This window comes from Sus scrofa, chromosome 8, assembly GCF_054392235.1.
Source record: "Sus scrofa isolate SSC_HxYL_T2T_F1_AM1 chromosome 8, Sscrofa_HxYL_maternal_Yorkshire_Landrace_v2.0, whole genome shotgun sequence".
Taxonomy (NCBI): domain Eukaryota; kingdom Metazoa; phylum Chordata; class Mammalia; order Artiodactyla; family Suidae; genus Sus; species Sus scrofa.
The window spans coordinates 113,085,005-113,108,365 of NC_139390.1; the positions used below are offsets into that span (position 1 = coordinate 113,085,005).

The 23,361-nt window shown below is 36.0% G+C and overlaps 1 protein-coding gene across 5 annotated transcripts in view; it reads right to left on the reverse strand.

The window, feature by feature from the left end:
* Positions 1 to 23,361, reverse strand: part of LOC106507797 (uncharacterized) — a 137,618-nt gene that overhangs the window by 20,770 nt on the left and 93,487 nt on the right. The window contains exon 8 of one of the 5 annotated variants that reach the window (XM_084973957.1): positions 15,944 to 17,302. The exons of the other annotated variants lie outside the window; for them this stretch is intronic. The gene's annotated coding sequence lies outside the window, so the exon portion shown is untranslated. Of the gene's footprint in view, positions 1 to 15,943; positions 17,303 to 23,361 lie in introns of those variants that run through there. 5 annotated transcript variants of the gene reach the window in all.

Genomic DNA, 23,361 nt, shown 5'->3' on the forward strand with positions numbered 1-23,361 from the left:
TTTCAAAAAAATTGAAAATAAGGGAACATTTCTCAAACTCTTTTTAATAATTCTGGTTTTACCCTGATAAAAAAACCAGATAGAGATAGTATAAGAAGATTATAGACCAATATCCTGGACAAGTATTGATGCAAAAATCCTCAATAAAACACTTGCAAGCAAAATTCAACAGCACATTAAAAGAATTATACACCATGACCAAAAAGGATTTATGCCTTGAATTCAAGGTTATTTAACATGTCAAAATCAATAAATATAATACACCACAGAAACAGGGAAAAAAAAAGACATTAATAATCCCACTTTCAGGAAGCTTAATTGGCTGTGAGAAACAAAATGCTGTCTGCCATTATCAGTAAAAAAAATAATGTCACAGCCATCAGCAACTGCAACCACCTTCAAGGGTGAGCTGGTGAGCCCTGAGGGAACTCAGGAAAGAAACAAAGAATACTTGCCCTTGCGCAGCCATCAGACTGCAGCCACGCCCTGCAGGGAGCCCTCAGGAAACCAAGGATGGGAAAACACAGGACACTGGCCCCAGACAGGTGAGGTACAAATCAAAGGAACAATTTCAGTGAGCCCAGACCTTTGTGTCTTTCCTACAAAGAAAAGCTCTGTATGGATAGCTTCCATACTTACTAAATTCCTTCACTTGAGATATCTAGTTTTCTGTTATTAACAGTAATCTTTTGTTTACCACCTGCCCCTTGCTGCAAAACTCCTATAGATCCTAGTTCCCCCTCGGCTCCTCAGAGCAGTTTTCTCAGGGTTATTTGAGATGCCGCACCCTGCGTTTAAGTCCTCAGTTTTGTCTACCAAATAAAACAGAACTCTCAACTTTTAGGTTTGTGCATATTTTTTTTAGTCAACAGCTGCCAAGAGATGTTCCTCTCACCCATAGTTATACAATATTTATCAGACAAGCTAGAATGTTACCTAAGGAAAATTCCCCTCAGAGAGAACCAGAATTCTTCCCAGGCCCTCTTACAAACAATCATTACATTAATCAACTGGAGAACAATATTTTGCAGCTGATAGAAGCAACAGCATAGGCTTTCTCTCTAAGGTGAATTTGTCCAAATTTGAACTGTACATGCAAGAAAAAAAAAAGTGTATACTTACAAAACTTAATGTGGACTTTTAAAGAAATGCTGCATTAAACCCTGAAGCTCCAGAGCATAGGGATCTTTTGATTTCTCTTAGTTTAAAATCATCTCCTGATATGAAGAAGCAACTGAAGAAAATACAGTTGGGTGGGCAGATAAGCTCTTTGGCATCATTCAAGCTGCAATACTATTCTCTGAAGAATTAAAAGCCAATTGGATCGTGATGACCATTGCACAACTATAAATGTAATAAAATCACTGAGTAATAAAAAAAAGAAAAAGCAACTGTCTTTGTCTTACCAATCAAGTTTTTACAAAAAGGGAAACTCGGCTGTAGAAGATATTCAAAGCCTGAATATCCTTTCTGCCAAGCCCCAAACCTCCCCTATTCATTTCAAAATACTTGCAGACATTAAGATAAGGATACTGGACCCCAAACTCTCCTCACTTAAGAAAAATGAAAATTTAGCCAGTAATTAATCTAGACCTCTGCGAATAGGCAAATTTGCTCCAATACTCCTTAGAGAAAATGTGAATATTTTCCCAGTGGCTTTGAGATGTAAATTTCCTACCCTGTTTTCTCTAGAATCTGATCTGAGAAATCTCTTTTTTGAAATAAACACTTTAGGGAAATGAGTCTCATCAGGACAGAAAAAAAAAAAAAGCTATTTGTAAATGGTGCAAATGAAAAAAATCTTACAAGTCTTCTCCACAAACTCTAGGAAAACCTTTAGCCATCTGAGCAGACAAACTTAAACTTTTCTAACAGCTAGAAACAAAATTTGCATTTGACTTTTATCAACTAGTGAGTTTTGTATTATACTGCTTGTCTCATTACTAAAGATTTTAAATGTTAAGATATAAGACATGTGTATCTTTTCATGCATCTATATATGTATATTATAAATGTGTGGCTTTTAGGAAAAAAATGCCTCTGGATGGTATCACCTAATTTATAAAAGAACTCTATTTAATTGACCTAAAATAAGTGTGGTATGGACTAAATATTTCAAAACTTTCGGAAATATTGTTGACTGAACACAAGACTGTGTATCTGACCTAGAGTGAAGACAAAAAATTCTTGAAACATTGGCGTTTAGAACAAAGAAAGATCTATTGTAGGGCCAAGTAAAAAGAATGGGTGGCTTGTGCTCAAAACCCCCTAACTCCTTGATGGTTTTCAGGGAGAAGCTTTTATAGGCAACATTAGGGTGAGGGCTCCAGGGTGTGTTTGTCTTCGGCAGTGAGGTAACAAGACTTCTTCCAGGAATCCTGTGCTCAAGCTGAGGTTACCAACCTCCACGTGGCTGGGGGCCTTAATTATAGCAGAAGAACTCAAAGATATTGTTATATATATTCCCTGAGCAGGAAACAGGACCCTGCCCCAAGGCTGTACTGTTATTTCTTGACTATTCCTCCTTTATTTCAGCATTCCTTTCTATTTAGCATCCATTTGAATTTGCCCTTTGGAAATCAGGGAAGGTCAAAGAAGCTAAATTAAGCTTATTTCATTAGAAATGGAGGACACAGAAAGAACTTAAACTTGGGAAGATCCCACAATGTACTGTTTTATTTCAATGGAAACTAACCCAAATATTTTTCAAGTTCATATGATTTTGGAGAATCTTTGGTAAATAAAAAGGCAGTTAAGGAGTTCCTGTTGTGGCTCAGTGGTTAAGGAATCCGACTAGGAACTATGAGGTTGCAGCCCTGGCCTTGCTCTGTGGGTTAAGGATCTGGCGTTGCCCTGAGCTGTGTTGTAGGTTGCAGACGTGGCTCAAATCCCGTGTTGCTATGGCTCTGGCAAGGCTACAGCTCTGATTCGACCCCTAGCCTGGGAACCTCCATGTGCCGCAGGAGTGGCCCAAGAAATGGCAGGAAAAAAAAAAAAAAAAAAGGCAGTTAAAGTTTGCTGGTTCAATAAAAATAAAAATGTCTTCAGAGTTATCAGGATTAAATATGATGCACATATGCAACTTTTATTCTATCTGGGTTGCTAGTTAGTTTATGTTACCTCTGTTACAAAACTGTCAGTAAGAAAAGTAATTTAAGGTGATGGTTAAGCTTGTCTGTCTCAGGAATTTTTCATGACTCAACATAACTATTTAAAATAAATGAAATAAATGTGAGATAATTACAGAATAAAACTTTCAACAATAATTATGGTTTACAGTATGAGCACTTAAAATAGTTTTTCTAAATCACTTTGGCACTTCCGACTATTAGAGTTTTACTAAGTTAAATGGTAAAAATTTATTAGATGTTTAAATCATTTCCAAATACTGAAAAATTAATTGCTGAACATAGTTTTAGCTACTTTTGGCTTCTTGTTATAAAGAAACCAGACATATTTGGATATATTCCTATATATTAGGAATATACTGTACTATGAAAAAGTATACGCTTTGAGAAATTACAAAATGTATTCACAAATTTTCCAACCTAAAGAATGCTGACAGACAGTTTGCAATTGCTTTCTTTTTCATTTTCACTAGAAATTAAGGTTTGTAATGGTTAAGAATTATAATTCTTATATGTATTTTAAACTACTAGAAGTGATACACCTTAGTGTGCAAGGAAAGTAGGATATATTTTTGTATAGGAAAATGCATGAGACACGGAGATGTGTTTTTGTTAACAAAAGATTAATTTTGTCTTGGTTAATTCAGAATGGGAATGGAAAAATAAAGGACAAACTAAACAGATATAGAAAGTTGGGAGCCAGAGAGAGAAAGAAATTTACCTTGTGTAGTCCAACTGGCTAAAATGGAATAAATTTACTGTAAGTTTTTTTAAAGTAAGTTTTAATATCAATAATGAACTAACACAATTTTCTTTCATCCGCTAAAGGGACAAATTTTGCTTAGACTGTTTTTCTCTACTTGATAAGATTGTAAAAGGTTTTTCTTTACATGTTGATAATCCTCCTAGAAAAGAAAGATTGTGTGTTTTATCAAAATAATTTGCTCTATAAATTGGTGCAGTCACTGTGGACAACATATGGACATTTCTTAAATGACTAAAAATACAGCTGCCATATTATCCTGCTATCCCAATCCTGGCCATATATCTGAAAAAGAAGAAAACTCTAATTTGCAAAAATATGTGTACCCCAGTGTTCTCAGCAGTACTGTTCATAATAGCCAAGACATGGAAGCAACCTAAATATTTGACAGATTAAAAAGATGTGATATATATACACAATGAAATTCTACTCAGCCATAAAAAATAATGGAATAATGTCATTTGCAGCAACATGGATGGACCTATGATACTAAGTGAAATAAGTCAGAGAAAGACAAGTACAATATGATATCACTTATATGTGGAATCTAAAATATGATACTAATGAAACTTTTTGTGAAAAAGAAATACTCACCAAAGGAGAATGGAGGTAAAGAAGGGATAAAGCAAGAGTTTGGGATTAGCAGATATAAACTACTATACATAAAATATATTAAAAAAATGAGGTCCTATTATATTCAATATCCTGTAATAAACTGTCTTGGAAACAAAAATACGAAAAAGAATATATACATATTAAATCTTTTTAATTAAAAAATAATTATCTTTGCTTCATATTGTCTTTATCAGGTTTGATTGCTTATGTAAAACTATAAACTGAGGTGTAAATAAACATTTTACAAGTTTATTTAAACAAAATTGATTCAAATGGGCAAACCAGCAGATAGAAAGGAGCCCCAAGGAGCTATACAAAATAGAAGACTTTATACTCAGAAAGGAACAGGAATAAGAAAGTTATACTAAGCAAAAAAGTGTGTTGGTTATTTAAGGTTACCTTCCTGTAGGTCAGGGCAGGGGTCTACCATGCAGATTATCTAACTACTGCTGATCAGGCAACATCTGATTGATTTAAGATTGCAGTTGTGCAAGAAACAAAACTGTAACTGAGTCGGGCTTTGGTGAGATGGGTCTTAGCAGAAGCAACTTCATTCTGAGTCTGTTGTTTTTAACACTTAAGAAAACGCCTTGTTTTCGGTATTAACAGAGCTAAGTTTTGCTCACAACAATGTAACCTTGTGTGATTGTTTTTGAAATCTAATTGTCATTTTAGTATTTAACCAAATTATTGATTTAAGATAATTATCATTCAAAATGATCTGTGATATTTAGTGACATATACAAAATATTTCAATAATTGATGAACTTTCCAAAAACAAATTCTAAATTAAGACTTTTTGACCTTGAACTAACTTTGAGATTTTTCAGAGTTTTGCTGTAACATCTCAAAAGAATTGGGGAGTTCCCGTCGTGGCTCAGTGGTTAACGAATCTGACTAGGAACCATGAGGTTGTGGATTCGATCCCTGGCCTTGCTCAGTGGGTTTAAGGATCCGGCGTTGCCATGAGCTGTGGTGTAGGCCGCAGACGCGGCTCGGATCCCGCATTGCTGTGGCTCTGGCGTAGACCGTTGGCTGCAGCTCTGATTGGACCCCTAGCCTGGGAATCTTCATATGCCACAGGAGTGGCCCTAGAAAAGACAAAAAAAAAAAATCAAAAGAATTGGTTCTTTCTCCTTATAAAAAGAGATGGTAATCTAGTTAAATTTATTTAATGCCATAAATACATGACAAACATTGTCAAATAGGAAGTAATGCTAAGCTTTCCTGTATTTGCATGGATATGTTATTAATCTAGAAATTTAATAAAAATTCAGTTGTAATTCTAGTTATTATCTTAAAATACATGCCACAGAAATAACCAAATTACCTTTTCAATTACACTATAATGAACTTTTATCAAATCTTTTACCATGGTCATTTTTTAAGCCTTGTCATTTCTAGAACAGTTATTGTTTTACTCTGATGCTTCTCCAAAAGTTCTTCTTCATCTTTAAAGGAATTGCTAGAAAGGATGGACAAGAATAGGTTTCTGATAATATTCATATCAAACCACTGAACTGGGTAAGAATTTAACTCTAACAGAGAAACATGGCTTCATAAAACTGCTAACATGTGAGAAAAAGAATGTATGTATCAATCTGTGATTGGGTCCCTTTGCTGTACTATAGAAAACTGACACAACACTGTAAACCAGCTATAATGGAAAAAATAAAAATCATTTACAAAAATTAAAAAAAAAAAGTAGTATGGAAAAGAAAACTGCTACCAAATAAGATTAACAAGAATTAGTTGCATGGGACTAGTGAACTGATGATGATTATAATTTTTATGACACTTTGTGCAAAACATTGCTGGTTTTCCAATGTTTTATTTTTCCAGATTAAAAAAAAAATCTTTTCTCTTAAGCTCTCTTGGACCTACAGCAACTCGAAGTATATTTTTTTTGTTGACAAAGATGGAAAAATTACTTTTCTTTCCCATTTCATCCCTCCAGAACTCAAGATATTTAGTGAGCATTCTAAATTTGAGCATTCTAATTTTCACGGTGGCATAATTATTTACATAAATTCAGTAAAAAAAAAAAACCCTTCTCCTTGAAATAAATGAATATTCCAAGAGAAGTTTGATCTTTAGCAGAAATAGCAATAGGACTCACTTTAAAACCAAAACCACAATCAGCTCTCCAACCTTGAAACCGGCTCCTTTCTGACTTCTCTGTGGGTTCAAGCTCTCTTTTCACAGGCATGAGAGTTTGAATTTCACAGCTTTAAGCCAACAAGCCCAGAAGGGGAGAGAAAATTTGTACCTCCTATAAGGAATGATCTTCATCTTCAGTCAGCTTAGTTCACAAAAGAATCTTTTATTCACCCATTGTGGCTCAGTGAATGCAATATATTTGCCAGAAATAAGAGCTATTCTTAGAAATGTAAAATGAGGAGGTCAATTTTCCTCAAGCGAAATGTGATACTAATGAAAAGAGTAGATTCCCAAGGACAATTTTAGACCTCATTTTGTGGAAGTAGGCAGGTAAACTATTATTCCAGGAAATTTCACCATTTTTAAACTTGATTAGGCATTATGAGTTTCTTAAGGGCAAAGACTGTCTTGTCAGTCTCAGTATCTACCATAATGTTAAAAATAGGGGTTGAATGAGTTATTTGTTTTTAAACAGAAGATGACTGGACCAGCTTTAAACCACAATTTGTATAATTTTTTTTTCCCCCTGCCATTGCCAAAAGAGGCATAGTTTCTAAATTTTCCAATATACGTTACCAACCAAGAGTTGGGATAACCTGATTACACTCATCAAGAATTGTTATTTAAATCCTCCCTTAACTGTATTTACTACCTGCTTTAGATATGTGGCATGAAGAATGCTAACAGCTGGGTAAACCTTACAGATTTTGATGATCAAGCTTGGGAACTTCGAGTGGACACATACATCCACAAACGTATTCATTCATCTATGTTCATTTCAGTGTGTTTGCATCTTTATGCAGATACGTACATACACACATAAATGAGTATCATCATTCTACTCATTCCACTGATGCTGCAGTCCTAAAAAATAAAAAGCTATTCATTCCATTGATGCTGCAGTCCTAAAAAATAAAAAGCTAAGAGCTCCCTATTTATACAGGTATCCTCAGCTTTTGCTAACTAAAAAGAACCTGAAGAGAATTTTCACTTTTGCAAAAAGTAAAAATAGCATTCAGCATTTGTTTTGCAGCATGCTGTTATGGAGGGGGCAGCTAGAGTGGTACCACCAAGCTCCTTCCTGGCAAATACACTCAGCATCCCAGTATCAGGCCATCATAGCTTTCAACGGTATCTGTGAACATCTGTGCTTTATCACCATTTATTTTTGCATCCATTACCAAGACATGTCCTAAAGCAATCATTTCTTTGGTGCACTCCATTTTGGCTTATGATAGGTTTCAAAGAAACGATCTACTTTTGGACAACAAGGCAAACTACAATAAATTAAGGTGTAGCTTTCTTTTTTCTTTCTTTTTTTTTTTAACAACAAAGAAGGTTTTTTCCTATGTTTGATTCTTCTTTTTTATAAGCTTTAAGTTATGAATCACCTTGCTGTTATAAGCTTCTTTAAAGTTTATGCTTAGACAGATCAAGACGGTGGAAGAGGATGTGGAGCTCACCTCTTCCCACAAATACACCAGAAATCATCTACAAATGGAGCAATCCTCACAGGATGTCTACTGAACACTGACAGAAGAACTCCAACACCTGAAAGGACAAGAGGGATTTCCACATAACCAGATAAGATGAAAAAGAAAAAAAAAAAGAGGTAGAAGCAGGTCAGCACCTGTGTCCCAGGGAGGGAGCTAAAGTAAAGGGGAGGCTGTGGCTCCTGGGGGAAACCCCTCACAGTGGAGACCAGCAGGACAGGAAAGGAGCTCCAGAACCTCAGAGGATAGCACAACAGCCAGTCTTTAGCAGGCAGGACAGAATGAGACATACACATATGGTCCATGCAACCACCCTGCACACCTAAGTCTGAGATAAGATTTCTAAGATACAGGTGGAAGCTGAGTGCTAAAGTGTAGGGTTTGGAGAAGAGACCTGGGGATAGGATAGCTATTAGCTGTGTGGAACAGCATGGAGCCATGGGAGGGCAGAGTGCTGCAAATAGGAAAATTTAGAAAAGAGGCCAGGACCACCAGGGAGGTTAAGTGTCACTGGCAGGTAGCAGGTGAGGGGCAAGGACATCATTACAGCCCCCTTCCTAACACAGGCCTCTGCCTCTGTGAGCTCTGCTGGAGGCTCCTGCCTGAGCTGGACTGCACCTCCTATCGCAGCCTGACACTCTCCTGCTGGAAAAGGCTGTTGGATATCCCAATTATGGCCTCACCCCGCCTCACTTCACACATCAATTTCTGCCCCCAACCCTATGTACCTGTTGCCTCCAAAGCAGTAGCTGACCACTCAGCCACCCTGTATACCTATTGATTCAGGAGTAATCATCAATGGTTTTCTCCAACATAGAGGTGAAACTAAAACCATAGCTGAGCCCCAGCAGTCCTGTAACTAAGGAGAAAGATCCAAAACCTCTCCTCCTGGCCGCAAAAACCCAGTTTCCCACTTCCACTGCCAGCCCTCTAAGTTCAGTACTAGTAGAAGATCCAAACAGACAATAAGTGCTCTTGCAGCTGAAAGGGGTCTGGTTTAGCAGCCATGGGTTTTGTGGGTACATAATACACACAGGGGTTGGACCAGGCCAGAGACTGAGCTGAATCCATAGCAGGCCTGGGTCCTGACCTCAGTGGCTCTGCATCAGTGGTCAGATGAGAATAATGCCTGAGAGACATCAGGGCCGGTTACTGACGTACCTGTGATTAAGATGGGGATTAACCAATAGTAGTATCAAAGACAGTGTTGTTTGTGAGCCTGCACAATAAATAAAAAGTGGCACACACACACACACACACATAGGTGAACAGCTCTAGCAGAGGAATACTCAGTGGCACCTCTCCCAGTGGGAGTATTAAAATCCCTCCTACTTGCACTGCAGATCAGAAATAGCTCAGAAACAGATCTGCTGGCTTCAACCCTAACAACTAGGGAGCAGACTCCTCCTCTTACAGGGCTGAGACAACCATAGAGCAAATAGGAGGCCCTGCTCAATATCTAGAACAAGCTCTGGTCACAACTACATCAGTCACATCTTCTATCAAGAAGATAACTGCTGGCACCCACTGAGGAAATAAGTGGCAGACATCCAAATTAAAAATAGCCCTTGCATTAAAAAAAGTATCAAATGTAGACACGCTGCCTAAAGTCATAATGAGCTGACAGCCACCTCTAAACACACCAACTGACATGGCCCTAACCACCAGAGGGCCACGACCAGCTCCACCAATCAGTGGGAAGACACCTGTCCCTCCAACCAGGAATCCTGCTCAAACCCTGGACCAAACTGACCCACCAGAGGGCAGAAACTAGAAGGAAAATGAACTAAAACCCTGCATCTAACAGAAAGGAAATCACAAACCTAGACAGACAAAATGAGATAACTGAGAAATATCTTTCAGAAAAAGGAACACAATGAAAACCACAAAAACAACTAAATGAAGAGGAGATAGGCAATCTACCTAAAAAGTAATTCAGAGTAATGATAGTAAGGATGATCCAAGATCTCGGAAAAAAGAATGGATACACAGATTGAGAAGGTACAAGAAATGTTTAACAAAAGAGGTAGAATATATAAAGAGCAAGCAAACCAAGGCGAACCATATACCTGAAAAGAAAAATGCACTAGACGGAATCAACAGCAGAATAACTGAGGCAGAGGGATGAATAGGTGAGGTGGAATAAAGAGTAGTGGAAATCACTCCCATGGAAAAGAATAAACAGCAAAGAATGAAAAGAAAAGAGAACAATCTAGGAGACCTTGGAACAACAAACATACCAACATTCATAAATTAGGGGTCCCAGAAGGGAAGAGAGATAGAACAAACCTGAGAAAATATTTGAACAGATTATAGCCATAAACTTTCCTAATATGGGAGAGGAAACATTCACTCAAATAGATAAACCCAGAGAATCCCTTACAGGATAATCCAAAGGAGGAACACACTTAGACACATATTAATCAAACTGACAAAATTTAAATACAAAAAAATAGTATTAAAAGCAGCAAGAAGAGTTCCTATCGTGGCACAGTGGTTAATGAATCTGACTAGGAACCATGAGGTTGCAGGTTCAATCCCTGGCCTTGCTCAGTCGGTTGATGATTGGGTACTGCTGGGAGCTGTGGTGTATGTCACAGACACGGCTTGGATCCTGTGTTGCTATGGCTCTGGCATAGGCCGGTGGCTATGGCTCCGATGAGACCCCTAGCCTGGAAATCTCCATATGCTGCAGGAGTGGTCCTAGAAAAGGCAAAAAGACAAAAAATAATAATAATAAAAGCAACAAGGGAAAAGAAAGAAATAACATAGAAGTGAATCCCCAGAAGGTTATCAGCTGATTTTTCAGCAGAAACTACATGCAGAAAGGAGTGGTACAATATATTTAAATTAGGAAAGGGAAAAAACTTCAACCAAAAATACTCTACTCAGCAAGGCTCTCATTCAGATTTGAAAGAGAACTTGAAAGCTTTACAAACAAGCATAAGCTAAAAGAATTCAGCACCACCACACCACCTTTAAGACAAATGCTAAAGTAACTTCTCTAGGTTGGAAAAAAAAAAAAGCCACAACGGGAAAACAAGAAAAACTCCGAAGAAACAACCCATCCATACACTTGGAAGCAGTCATAAAAACATTAAACAAAACCCAAAGTGAATAGATGGAAAGAAATCATAAAGATCAGAGCAGAAATAAATGACTGATGAAGAAAACAATAAAAAAGATCAATAAAACTGTGGTTCTTTGAAAGTATCAACAAAATTGATGAACATTTAAGCAGACTTACCAAGAAAAAAAGGGCTCAATTAAATAAAATGAAAAATGAAAAAGGACAAATGAGAACAGACATCAAAGAAATACAAAGGAGGAGTTCCTACCCTGGAGCAGCAGAAACAAATCCAACTAGGAACCATAAGGCTGTGGGTTCGATCCCTGGCCTTGCTCAGTGGATTAAGGATCCGGCATTGCCGTGAGCTGTGGTGTAGGTAACAGACAGGGCTCAGATCTGGAATTACTGTGGCTGTGGTGTAGGCTGGCAGCTACAGCTCCAGTTGGACCCTTAGCCTGGGAACCTCCATGTGCCATAGGTGTAGCCCTAAAAAGACAAAACACAGAAAAAAAAAAAGAAAAAAAAAAAAAAGAAATACAAAGGATACTAAGAGATTACTACCAGTTACTATATGCTAATAAAATGGACAACCTAGAAGAAATGGACAAATTCTTAGGTACAATCTTCAAGGTTAAACCAGGAAGAAATAGAAAAGATAAATGGACCAATCAAAAATATTAAAATTATAATCATGATTAGAAAAGAGTTAACACCTACTCTTCTGAAACTCTTCTAAAAAACTGCAAGGGAAGGAACAGTCCCAAGCTCATTCTGAGGTGACCATCACCCTGATATCAAAACCAGACAAAAATATCACAAAAAAGAAAATTACATGCCAATATCTTTTGATAGACACAGATGCAAGTATCCTTAAGTCACTATTAGCAAATAGAATCCAAAAATACATTAAAAGGATCATGCAGCATGATCAAGTGGGATCCAGGGATGCAAGGATTCTTCAAAAAAATACAAATCAATATGACACACAATATTAACAAACTGAAGAATGAAAGCCATATGGTCATCTCAATAGATGCAGAAAAAGCTTCTGACAAAATTCAACACCCATTCCTGATTTAAAAATTCCTCAGAAAATGGGCATAGAGGGAAGCTACCTCTATATAATAAAGGGCACATATGACAAATCCACAGCTAACAACATTTTCAATAGTAAAAAGCTGAATGCATTTCCCTAAGATCAGGAACAATACAAGGATGACCACTCAAATCACTTTTATTCAACATAGGTTTGGAAGTGCTAGCTACAGTAATCAAGGAGGAAAAAGAAATAAAAGGAATCCAAATTGGAAAAGAAGTATAAATGTCACTTTTTGCAGACAACATATTATACATAGAAAATCATCAAGATGATACCAGAAAACTAGTAGTGCCCATCCATCAATTTGGTCAAGTTGCAGAATACAAAATTAATGCACAAAAGTCTCTTGCATTTCTTTACACTAAAAATGAAAGATTAGAAAGAGAATTTAGGGAAACAATCCCATTTAACACTGCATTAAAAAGAATAAAATACCTAGGAATAAACCTGCCTAAAGAGGCAGAAGACCTGTACTCTGAAAACTGTAACACACTGATGAAGAAAATCAAAGATGACACAAACAGATGGAAAGATATACCACACTCTTGTTTTGGAAGAATCAATACTGTCAAAATGACTACACTGCTCAAGGCATCTACAGATTCAGTGCAATCCCTATTAAATTGCCAATGGGATTTTTCACAGAACTAGAACAAAAAAAATTAATTCGTATGGAAACACAAAAGACCTCAATAGCCAAAGTAATCCTGAGAAAGAAAAATGGAACTAGAGGAATCAGGCTCCCCAACTTCAGACTATACTACAAAGCTTCAGTCATCAAAAGAGTATAGTACTGGCACAAAAACAGGAATGTAGATGGATTAGTTGAACAGGATAGAAAGCATAGAAATAACCCCTCCACACACATATGGTCAGCTAATCTATGATAAAGGAGGAAAGAATATACCATGGAGACAAGACAAACTTCAATATGTCCTGCTGGGAAAACTGGACTGCTACATTTAAAAGAAGGAAATTAGGACATTCTCTTACACCACACACAAAAATAAACACAAAATGGGCTAAAAACTCAAGTCAGGATACTAGGATACTATAGAACTCTTAGAGGAAAACATAGAACACTTTGACATAAATTGCAGCAATATCTTTTTGGCTCTATCTCCTAGAGTAATAAAAATAAAACCAAAAACAAGCATATTTGACCTAATTAAATTAAAAAACTGAAAATACAACCCACAGAATGGGACACAATTTTTGTAAATGAAGCAACAGATAAGGGATTAATCTCCAAAATATACAAATATCTGATGCAACTTTATATCAAAAAAAAGAACCACTCAATCAAAAAGTCAGAAAATCTAAATAAACATTTCTCTAAAGATGACATACAGACTGGCAAAAAGCACATGAAAAGATGCTCAACATCACTAATTATTAAAGAAATGCACATCAAAACTACAATAAGCTTATCACCTCCCACCAGTTAGAATGGTCATCATTAAAAAGTCTTCAAACAAATTCTGGAGAGGGTGTGGAGAAAAGTGAGCCCTCCTGCATGCTTGGTGGGAATGAAAATTTGTTGGCCACTATGGAGAACAGTATGGAGATTCCTTTAAAAACTTTGTATAGAACAAACACACGATCCAGCATCTCCACTCTTGGGCATATACCCAAAGGAAACAATGATTCAAAAAGATACATATATCCCAATATTCACTGCAGCACTATTTCTAATAGCCAAGACATGGAAGCAACCTCAATGTCCATCAACAGAGGAATGGATTAAAAAGTGGTACATATATACAACAGAATATTACTAGGCCATGATAAAGAATGAAATAATGCCATTTGCAGCAACATGGATAGAACTATAAATTATCATACTAAGTGAATTCAGAAAGAGAAAGACAAATAGCATATGAGATCACTAATATGTGCAATCTAATAAAGAATGATACAATGAAACCTGTTCTCAATAAAGAAAACAGGCTTAAAGATTTTGGAACCACACTTATGCTTACCAAAGGGGAAGTGTTGGGAGAGGGATAAAATGGGAGATTAGGATTTACATATAAACACTACTATATATGGAATGGATGAGTAAAAAGGACCTACTGTATAGCACTAGGAAATCTACTCAATACTCTGCAGTGTCCTATATGGGAAAATAATCTGAAAATATCTAATATCCATATATATATATATATGCATATATATATGCATAACTGATTCACTTTGCTATATACCAGAAACTAGCACAACCTTCTAAGTCAATAGTATTCCAATAAAATTAAAAAAAATAATTTTGAGTAAAGGAGTGAAGAAATAAATTGAACAATGAACATTCAAAAAATGTTTTACATATATATGATAGTGAATATTATCTAGACTTATTGTGGTTTTGATTTTACAACATATACAAACATAAAATCATTATGTTGTATGCTTGAAACTAATACAGTGTCTTATAATAATTGTATCTCAGTTTTTAAAGGACATATATGTATGTCCTATATATAGGAAAAAAATAGGTTTGGGGTAATTTTTTATTTAATCCTCAACTAAATTCTAAACAATTACTTCAGCTAATTGATATATGCTCCCTAACTGTAATATTATGTTTAAGTATTACCTCTGCCTCTATTTTTAATTTATTAATTTAAGAAAGTTTTCAACCACATAGCTGGCTATACACAGCTATGAGTCATGCATCTGTGCAACAAACTAAACTTTTCTGGATGAATACTGATTATAGGGCCTTGTATTAAATTATAAACTAACCTATAAAATTTTATTGGGACAGGTCCTTTCTAGTCTTTAAAAACAAGTCAGTATACATGTTTTTTCCAAATCTATATTTTGTTTACTTGTTTCAGTGATATGACATACTATGTTATATACAACAGAGTCTGTCTAAAAGAGAAAATTAAATACATATGTTGATATAGGTCAAAGTATATTCAGTATTTCCAAATAGATCTTAATATTGTGAAGTATTTTCTCTGACTTATATTATACAGGAGATTGATTCCTATTCACAGGTAACAGGAAACCACATCTGTTAGAAAATTTGTCATAAAACAGGCTTGTCCGCTTTTTCTAGCTAGTGTGTAACAGAGGAACAAAATTCCATATAGTGAGTTCATTTTGACTAATTTTACAGCCTACTGGTAGGCTTATGATACACTATATGAATATATTTGAGCTATCTCAACTTTTAAAACAAGTTATAGGTATCACATCAAATGGCGTATTTTGCTCTTTTTACACAACCTGCTCCACGACAGGAGCTAGTACTTTCATTTGGCAATGCTGTAAGATAGTCGCCTCCCCCAATGTTGTATTTTACTCCCAATACACAATTGATGTTTACAATAAAAAGACTTTTTTGTTCAAAAATAGCATCTTCAGCATATTATGGAAAAAAATCATGTGCTATTACTCTATTTCTCCAAGTAAAGCTGTTTTAGATATAAATGTCAATTAAAAGACTCAGATACTTATTAACTAAAGAGTACCTGTTAGCATTACAAAAACATTGAAACTTGCTGCCCTAAGTGTTCTGACAGGGGCAGGCCTACCTCTTTCTCCCACTTCTAAATTCCAGCCCCTGGCCTTCATTTTTTTTTTTTTTCCCCCTCACATGCAATATGCTTTGCTTACTTTTTTTTTTTTTTTTTTTTAACTGAGATATTTTTTTTCTTTGTAGAATTCTTTGTTCTCCTATCTATGTATGTTTGGCTTCTTTTTCAGTCAAGTACCAGCTCTTCTAGCTCTTCTTTGAGGAGACTATCCTTGATTAGGTCACGTGATCTCAGTCATCACTCTGTCACTTTTCCTCTTCTCGTGGCACTTATCACTGTCTGAAATTATGTCATTTATCTATTTACATGTCTATGTCTTCCACTCCCACATGATTAGTGGAATATCATAAGTGAAAATCATGAGGGCAGATGTAACTTCAGTGACTAGGACATAACATATGGTAGGTGCTCAATAAAAAGTATATATATGCAAATCATGAATTAGATTGGTTCTATGTGTTTGGAATAGAATTCTTTAACATTGTTTAGGTAACACAAACCTACGCATTCTTTCCAATTTGAGAAATTGTTCATTTTTACTTTTCACAGAAAATCTTTTTCAACATAAATCTAAAAATTGGAAGCATCCAAAATACTGTTACTGAAAAAGTTAAGGAAGAGTAGATGAATTGGGTCAAGGAGGCAGGAACTCTAAGATGGTAATTCTCTGATCAAGTGACAGTTAAAAGGCATGTGTTTGGAAAGACATGATGAAGACAGAGCAGATAATGATCTTTTCATCAGGTTAGTGAGGTTGGATAAGAGCAGGCCTACTGAAGGCTTAATTTAGATTGAATTCATCATCAGATATAGAGTTGATGGATTGAGGACTTGCATTACAGTCTCTTGGAGAGGATACAGGCAAGGTTAAGTCCCCAAAGTTTTGAGGACTGAGAAAAGGAGACTGAGATTCAGGACTGAGCCTAAATTTTCAGTTAGGAAAATGAAAAGATAGTCAGGTATCCAAGGTAAAGGCCACTGTATGGCCTGGATAAGGATGGCTGGAGTGAAGAAGAGACTGCTGCTGCCCCTCTGGTGCTCAGACACCTGACCCTGAAGACTATTAATCACTTAGGAAAGCAAGATAAGGTCAACCTTACTTCAAGACACAAGGTTTTCTTACCTTATGATTATAGTGGAAATTTTAGCATAAATCATACTAATGATAATATAAGGTAAGGAAAAATGTTTAACTATCTGATGGAGTTTCCACTGTGGCTCAGTGGAAACAAACCCAACCATATCCATGAGGATGCGGGTTTGATCCCTGGCCCTGCTCGGTTGGTTAAGCATCTGGCATTGCATGACGTGTGGTGTACGTAGCAGCCATGGCTCGGACCTAGCATTGCTGGGGCTGTGGTGTAGGCCAGCAGCTGCAGCTCCTATTCGACTCCTAACCTTGCTACTTCCATATACTGTATCTGCAGCCCTAAAAAAAAAAAAAAAAAAAAAAAGGTTTTAACTACCTGAAAAATAACATATTACCCTATATAACAATGGATTAAGTTATAGCCTCCAGATATGAAAATGAGTCAAATGCAAAGAACATGTGTATTATATATGTATTTATAATATTTGGATTGTAATCTAAGCTCATCATTAGTGTGTCAAGATCTTGGACACGTGGTAGACTCATGATCTTTTTTTGAATTATCCGTATATGTATGTTTGTATGTATTTCTATTAACATTAATTAAATGATAATTTTAAGAGGATATACAATTAACAGCCCTACATTTAAAAAATTAATGGAAATGCATACATCAACATTTTATGTATTCTTCTTCATATCTTCCAACTTTGGGGCAAATATTCTACATTTGCATTCAGTAATTTCCAACTTGCAAAACAAGAAATCACTATCAATACTAGAAGTTATAAAGCAATTGTATAGTCAGTTTACCATTCCTTACTCTATTGAGTGCTAAATAGTTGTGGAATTCTGCATATAAGGAAAACCTAGGTAAAACAAGTTTAATTTCTGTATCATTAATGGGTTTATAAATTGCAAGGTAGAACATAATTCAAAGGTAATAAAGCAAAAATATTTCTTTACCCAGATTTTGAGTATCTAGTTTAATGGAGTGGAAAAAAAAAATCTGAAGTTCTTCAGTCTGTTATGGCACTTGCTATTTACACCTTTGATGTATAGCTTTTAAAGCAGTTGTTGCCTTGTTATGAATTCCAGTCCTCACAGTATGGGGTACTTATGGGCAGTCTCAGTAAACACAGAAATACTCAATATAGATTTTTCTTATCACAGTAGTTTAAATTAAAAAGGCAGAATCACTAAGTCATCATCATACTCAGTAATTAATTACAAGCAGTTTTGACTTTCCTGAGTGTGTGTATCCTTCAATTTAATCTGCATATAATAAATTGGCTTGTTATCTGCTAATTTTAATAGACAATATTTCAAAACTTTTTAAAGTAATTTCTTGGTTTAAAAATGCATTAACACCAAAGAGTAAATTGTTTAGTCTAAAAATTGAGAAAAATCACTTTTCAATTAATTGAATTCATCTGGCCCAGGGTGAGGAAAAAAAAAATTTGATAAAAATGTTTGCATTATATAAAGGAAATAATCTTAGAAAAGAGTCAAAATAAACCTTCTATATTGTAAATATTCATGTACATTATTCAGTATTTCAGTGGAAAAGGACAAAGGGGAATTCCCAGTTTGCATTTGTAAGGATAATCCAGATCTCACTTAAAGGACTGGGGTGAGTGCGTGTTCCTTAGTATCAAGTGGGGAACTAATCAGAGTCCATACCTGGCAGTCATTTATTCCACCACATTTCCCAGGGCACTCATACCAACCAAGTTCTGTTTTTGGTGCCTTTCCATTTTCTGCTCACAAGGAACACTCTACTCTGCCTTGGGGTACAAAGAGTAGGGCCAAACACAAAGGTATTCACGCTGTTCAATATTCAAGTCCATTACATATGGCATCAATCTGAAAAAGTGGCATAAAATACCTGATTCCTAAGAGAGGTTTAAGTAAACTCGGTAGGGGAGCACTTCCCTGTGTCAATCAGAATATAAGAAAACACACACACACAGGAACATGGGGAATAAATTCCAACTCAAGGGTCAAGAAATTCAAATATATTGGAAATAACTTAAAAATATATATACTTGTGGGGAGTTCCTGTCGTAGCTCAGTAGTTAATGAATTCGACTAGGAACCAGGAGGGTTGCAGGTTCGATCCCTGGCCTTGCTCAGCAGGTTAAGGATGCAGCGTTGCCATGAGCTGTGGTGTAGGTTTATCATTTGGAAGGGAATTGACTTCTAAATTCAAAAGAAATGTTAGTGTTTTTTAATACCATTGGATTTTATTTGGCATGGATAGGTTCATTCACAATAATGCCAAGTCTCTCATGGTCCTCATTAATAAGTTCTCCAATTTTAAGTTACCTTAGGAGAAAAGAAAGTTCCTAGTTTATTTTTCAGAGGGAAGAAAATTCAACATTTGGGTAAATCCAGCAGAGGGAGATTTTTGTACTTAGTACTCAAAGTATTGAAAAATATAAAGTTTAGACACAAAAATAGGATGATTGATGCCAAATAAATAGTTGTTTTAAATTCACGGCACACCCACAGCATATGGACATTCCTACACTACAGCTGTGGCAAAGGAGAATACTCTTAACCCATTGCACAGGGGATCAAACCCAGACCTCAGCAATGACCAAAGCCACTGCAGTTGGATTCTTAACCCACTACACCATAGCAGGAACTCCCCAAATAACTAGTTTTCATTTTCCATTTAGTTTATTTTGTGTTTTGTTATTCTATATACATGTAACACATATATTTAAATATCTATAGTTATTATATATACATTTAAGACTATCATCTTGAAGCAAAAACTATAAAATGAAAATACTTCAAAAATGCCTATCCATTGTCTTTTTAAAATACATTCATAGGAGTTCCCGTGGTGCCTCAATGGTTAACAAATCTGACTAGGAACCATGAGGTTGCGGGTTCGATCCCTGGCCTTGCTCAGGGGCTTAAGGATCCGGCGTTGTTGCCATGAGCTGTAGTGTAGGTCGCAGACATGGCTCAGATCCCGCATTGCTGTGGCTCTGGTGTAGGCCAGTGGCTACAGCTCCGATTAGACCCCTAGCCTGGGAACCTCTATATGCTGCGGGAGCAGCCCAAGAAATGGCAAAAAGACAGAAAAAAAAAAAAAAAAAAAAAAAGGAAAAAAAAACTACCTTCACAAATGGAGATATTCATGAAATGAATACAAATACTTGGAAGCATTCATTCTTTGACTTTTTATAAAATCCTTTTCTTTTCTCACATGTAGTATTTTCATGCATTATTTTTTCAAGTCTCGTTTTTCTTTCTGACCCCATTGAAAAGTTAAACTATTTTTTTGAATATTCAAGAGCCTGCCCAGGACAGGCTAATAGCTGATTCAAAAAGACTGCCTCCTGTATATACTGAGGGGGGAGGAAATCACTGAAAAATCAATATTCCCACATAAGAGACAAATAGCATTTAGGTCCTTAGGAAGGCTTTTAGCTTTTTTGTTGTTGTTGTTGTTGTCTTTTTGCAATTTCTTGGGCCGCTCTCATGGCATATGGAAGTTCCCAGGCTAGGGGTTGAATCGGAGCGGTAGCCGCTGGCCTACACCACAGTCACAGCAACAAGGGATCCTTAACCCACTGAGCAAGGCCAGGGATCGAACCTGCAACCTTATGGTTCCTAGTCAGATTTGTTTCCCACTGAGCCACGACGGGAACTCCTTAGCTTCTTAACATAAAGATTTATCTTTTCAGGTTCTTAGAGTACCCTGATCAATTGGCGTTCCTGTTCATTTTACATATTCACTGCCTATAGACCGAAGAGTGTTTCTTCCCAGTGGATTAACATCTCCCCTCACAACTATATCCAACAATTTGGTAACCATAGCAAGATTGTAGAGGCTTTAAAGATCATCTTTTCTGGTATCAATTGGTAGAACTAGAGGTGAAGAGAACTAGCTGAAGGTGTTGAGAAAACACTCTCATTGTGTTCCCATGAGATGGAGAACCATCACTGATGACAAAATCATTTTCCTATCTTCTCACCCCTTCTACTAGTCCAAAGGCAAAAGGGAAACACATTTTTTTCATAATTACCTAATTACTATAGTGGTAATCATTTCAGTGTGCACACATAGGGCAAACATGTACAAGAGATAATTCATTGCAGTACAGAGAAAAAATACCCTTGGTCACTGACACACACATACATGTGCACACACCTACTTTCCAAAGACTGAGTGACCCGTGAGGGCAGTGGCCATGATGATTTTCAAATTTTGCAAGCAAGAATAGCAATCTCACATATATTAAATGTTCAGTAAATAAATCATTCAATTAGCACTGGATATTAAAAGGTAATTACCAGGTTTAATTTAAAAGATGTTTTAACTATTTTTAACGAATCCCTAGCAGAAGGGCTCTGGACCTAGAATTGCTGAATGAGTAGCTTATTCTAAACTTACTGAATGTAATGACTTTTAGTACATATCCTTATGAAATTGAACTTTAAGTGCTCTAGGAACCTTTAGAAAAAGGTTTCCTTTAAAGGGTGAAAAAAAAAAAATGGAGAAAAAAATGTAAGAGACATGTGTCCTTGAAGATTATTCCCTTTGACTTTGTCCTGTGGCTATTTTACAAAATTTCATGTCTAGCAGATACCACAGTAGATACTTAGCTATACCTGTTATTCAACATGTATTTGATTAATGAATTAAGTCCAGTAAGGGGCAAAACTTAATATTCTGAATGACAGGGCTCATTAAGGTTAATAAATACCTCAAAGTATAGGCAGCAACACCTTGCACAGATCTACCTAAATTAACAATATTAGAGAAAGAAGGCACTTTTTTCATAATATAGTATTTACTAAGTAACAACCAATAGGCTGGTTATTTTTTAAATGGTACTGTATCGGAGGTAGAAATAAAGGATTATAAAAGAAAGAAATCTGCAATTATACTAAACTAGATCACATATTGATTTCTTTAACAAAACTCAAATTTTAAAATTGAGTTCACAGTTTTTGATATTTTATTCTATAGAAAGTTAATATTTAAAATTCCGGAGTTTCTGTCGTGGCTCAGTGGTTAACAAACCTGGCTAGCATCCATGAGGACTCGGGTTTGATCTCTGGCCTTGCTCAGTGGATTAAAGATGAGATGCTGCCATGAGCTGTGGTGTAGGTCACAGATGCAACTTGGATCTGGCAGTTGCTGTGGCGTAGGCTAGCAGCTACAGCTCTGATTCCACCCCTAGTCTGGGAACCTCCATATTCTGCAAGTGCAGCCCTAAAAATACAAAAATAAAATAAAATTCTAACTAAAACAGTATCTTATAAGGGCCAATATTAGCCTCTTTGCCAACTAAAATCCAACAAAGAGGTAAGAGACTCTTGTTCAGAAATGGCCATAATATTCTGATAAACAACCTTTCTTTAAAACAGTGATTGCTCCCCTCAGTTAAATTTTCTCCTTTTTTATTAAAAGAGGGAAATGAAGTAGAAGTCAGGAATATGGAAAAAAGCTTCAACAGTAAAGTTGTAGCCCTTTACCTATGAAGCCTGAGGCAAACCTAAAGGAAAGTAATAAAATTCCGGTCATTTATCACATGTCCCAAAGACGAGGAAGAGTTTCCTGGTCTTGCCTGGGAGAGTTGTTTGTAGTACCAACCCTTCCCAATCTCAGGTCCAATGGGTGATGGGAAAATAAAGCAAGAATAGCCAAGCCCATGATTTTCATATCACTGGCCCAATGATCAAATCCAGAGCAAAAAGTTTTAAACTGCTTATAACAAAACACCAAGCATGTATATTTCAATAATTGAACAATATAAATGATTTAGGAAAAAAGTACATTCACAAAATAAATAATACTTTTCTGACACATTTGTGTTAAATAGCAATCAATAAATTTACAGCATGATCAAATGATGGATAACTGTACTTGCAAATTAAACACTAGAGAAACCTACTTGGAAGTGATCCATTGGTCTTTTTATGGATTTGGCTAACAACTCTAGGGGTATTTCATCACTTTTGACTATAAAGCATTAAGAACAGACTTTTAAAAAATTCCCCTTGAGCACACAGATGCCTAGAATATTTCCTAAAAAGACCCGTTAAGTGCTCTTATTAATTGCACAAGTCATTTCAGCTTTTATCTGAACTGATGAACTTAAAATAATTAAAAGGACATTAATAGCAAAGCTAGAGGTTTTTAAAAAGTGGTATTTTCCCACAATTCAAGTTAGACATTAAATCTATAAGCAAAGGCACTTAAAGTAATTCTATATTCCAATTTAATTAAAAGCCAGTACTTTCTTCTCATTTGTTCTAGTCAGAGGTACACACAGAACTACAACAAAAGAAGGTAACTACCACCCCGAAGGATTTAAATATCTAACCTCAGAGGAAGTTACTGATGCTAAAAATTTTTTAACTATTAGTTC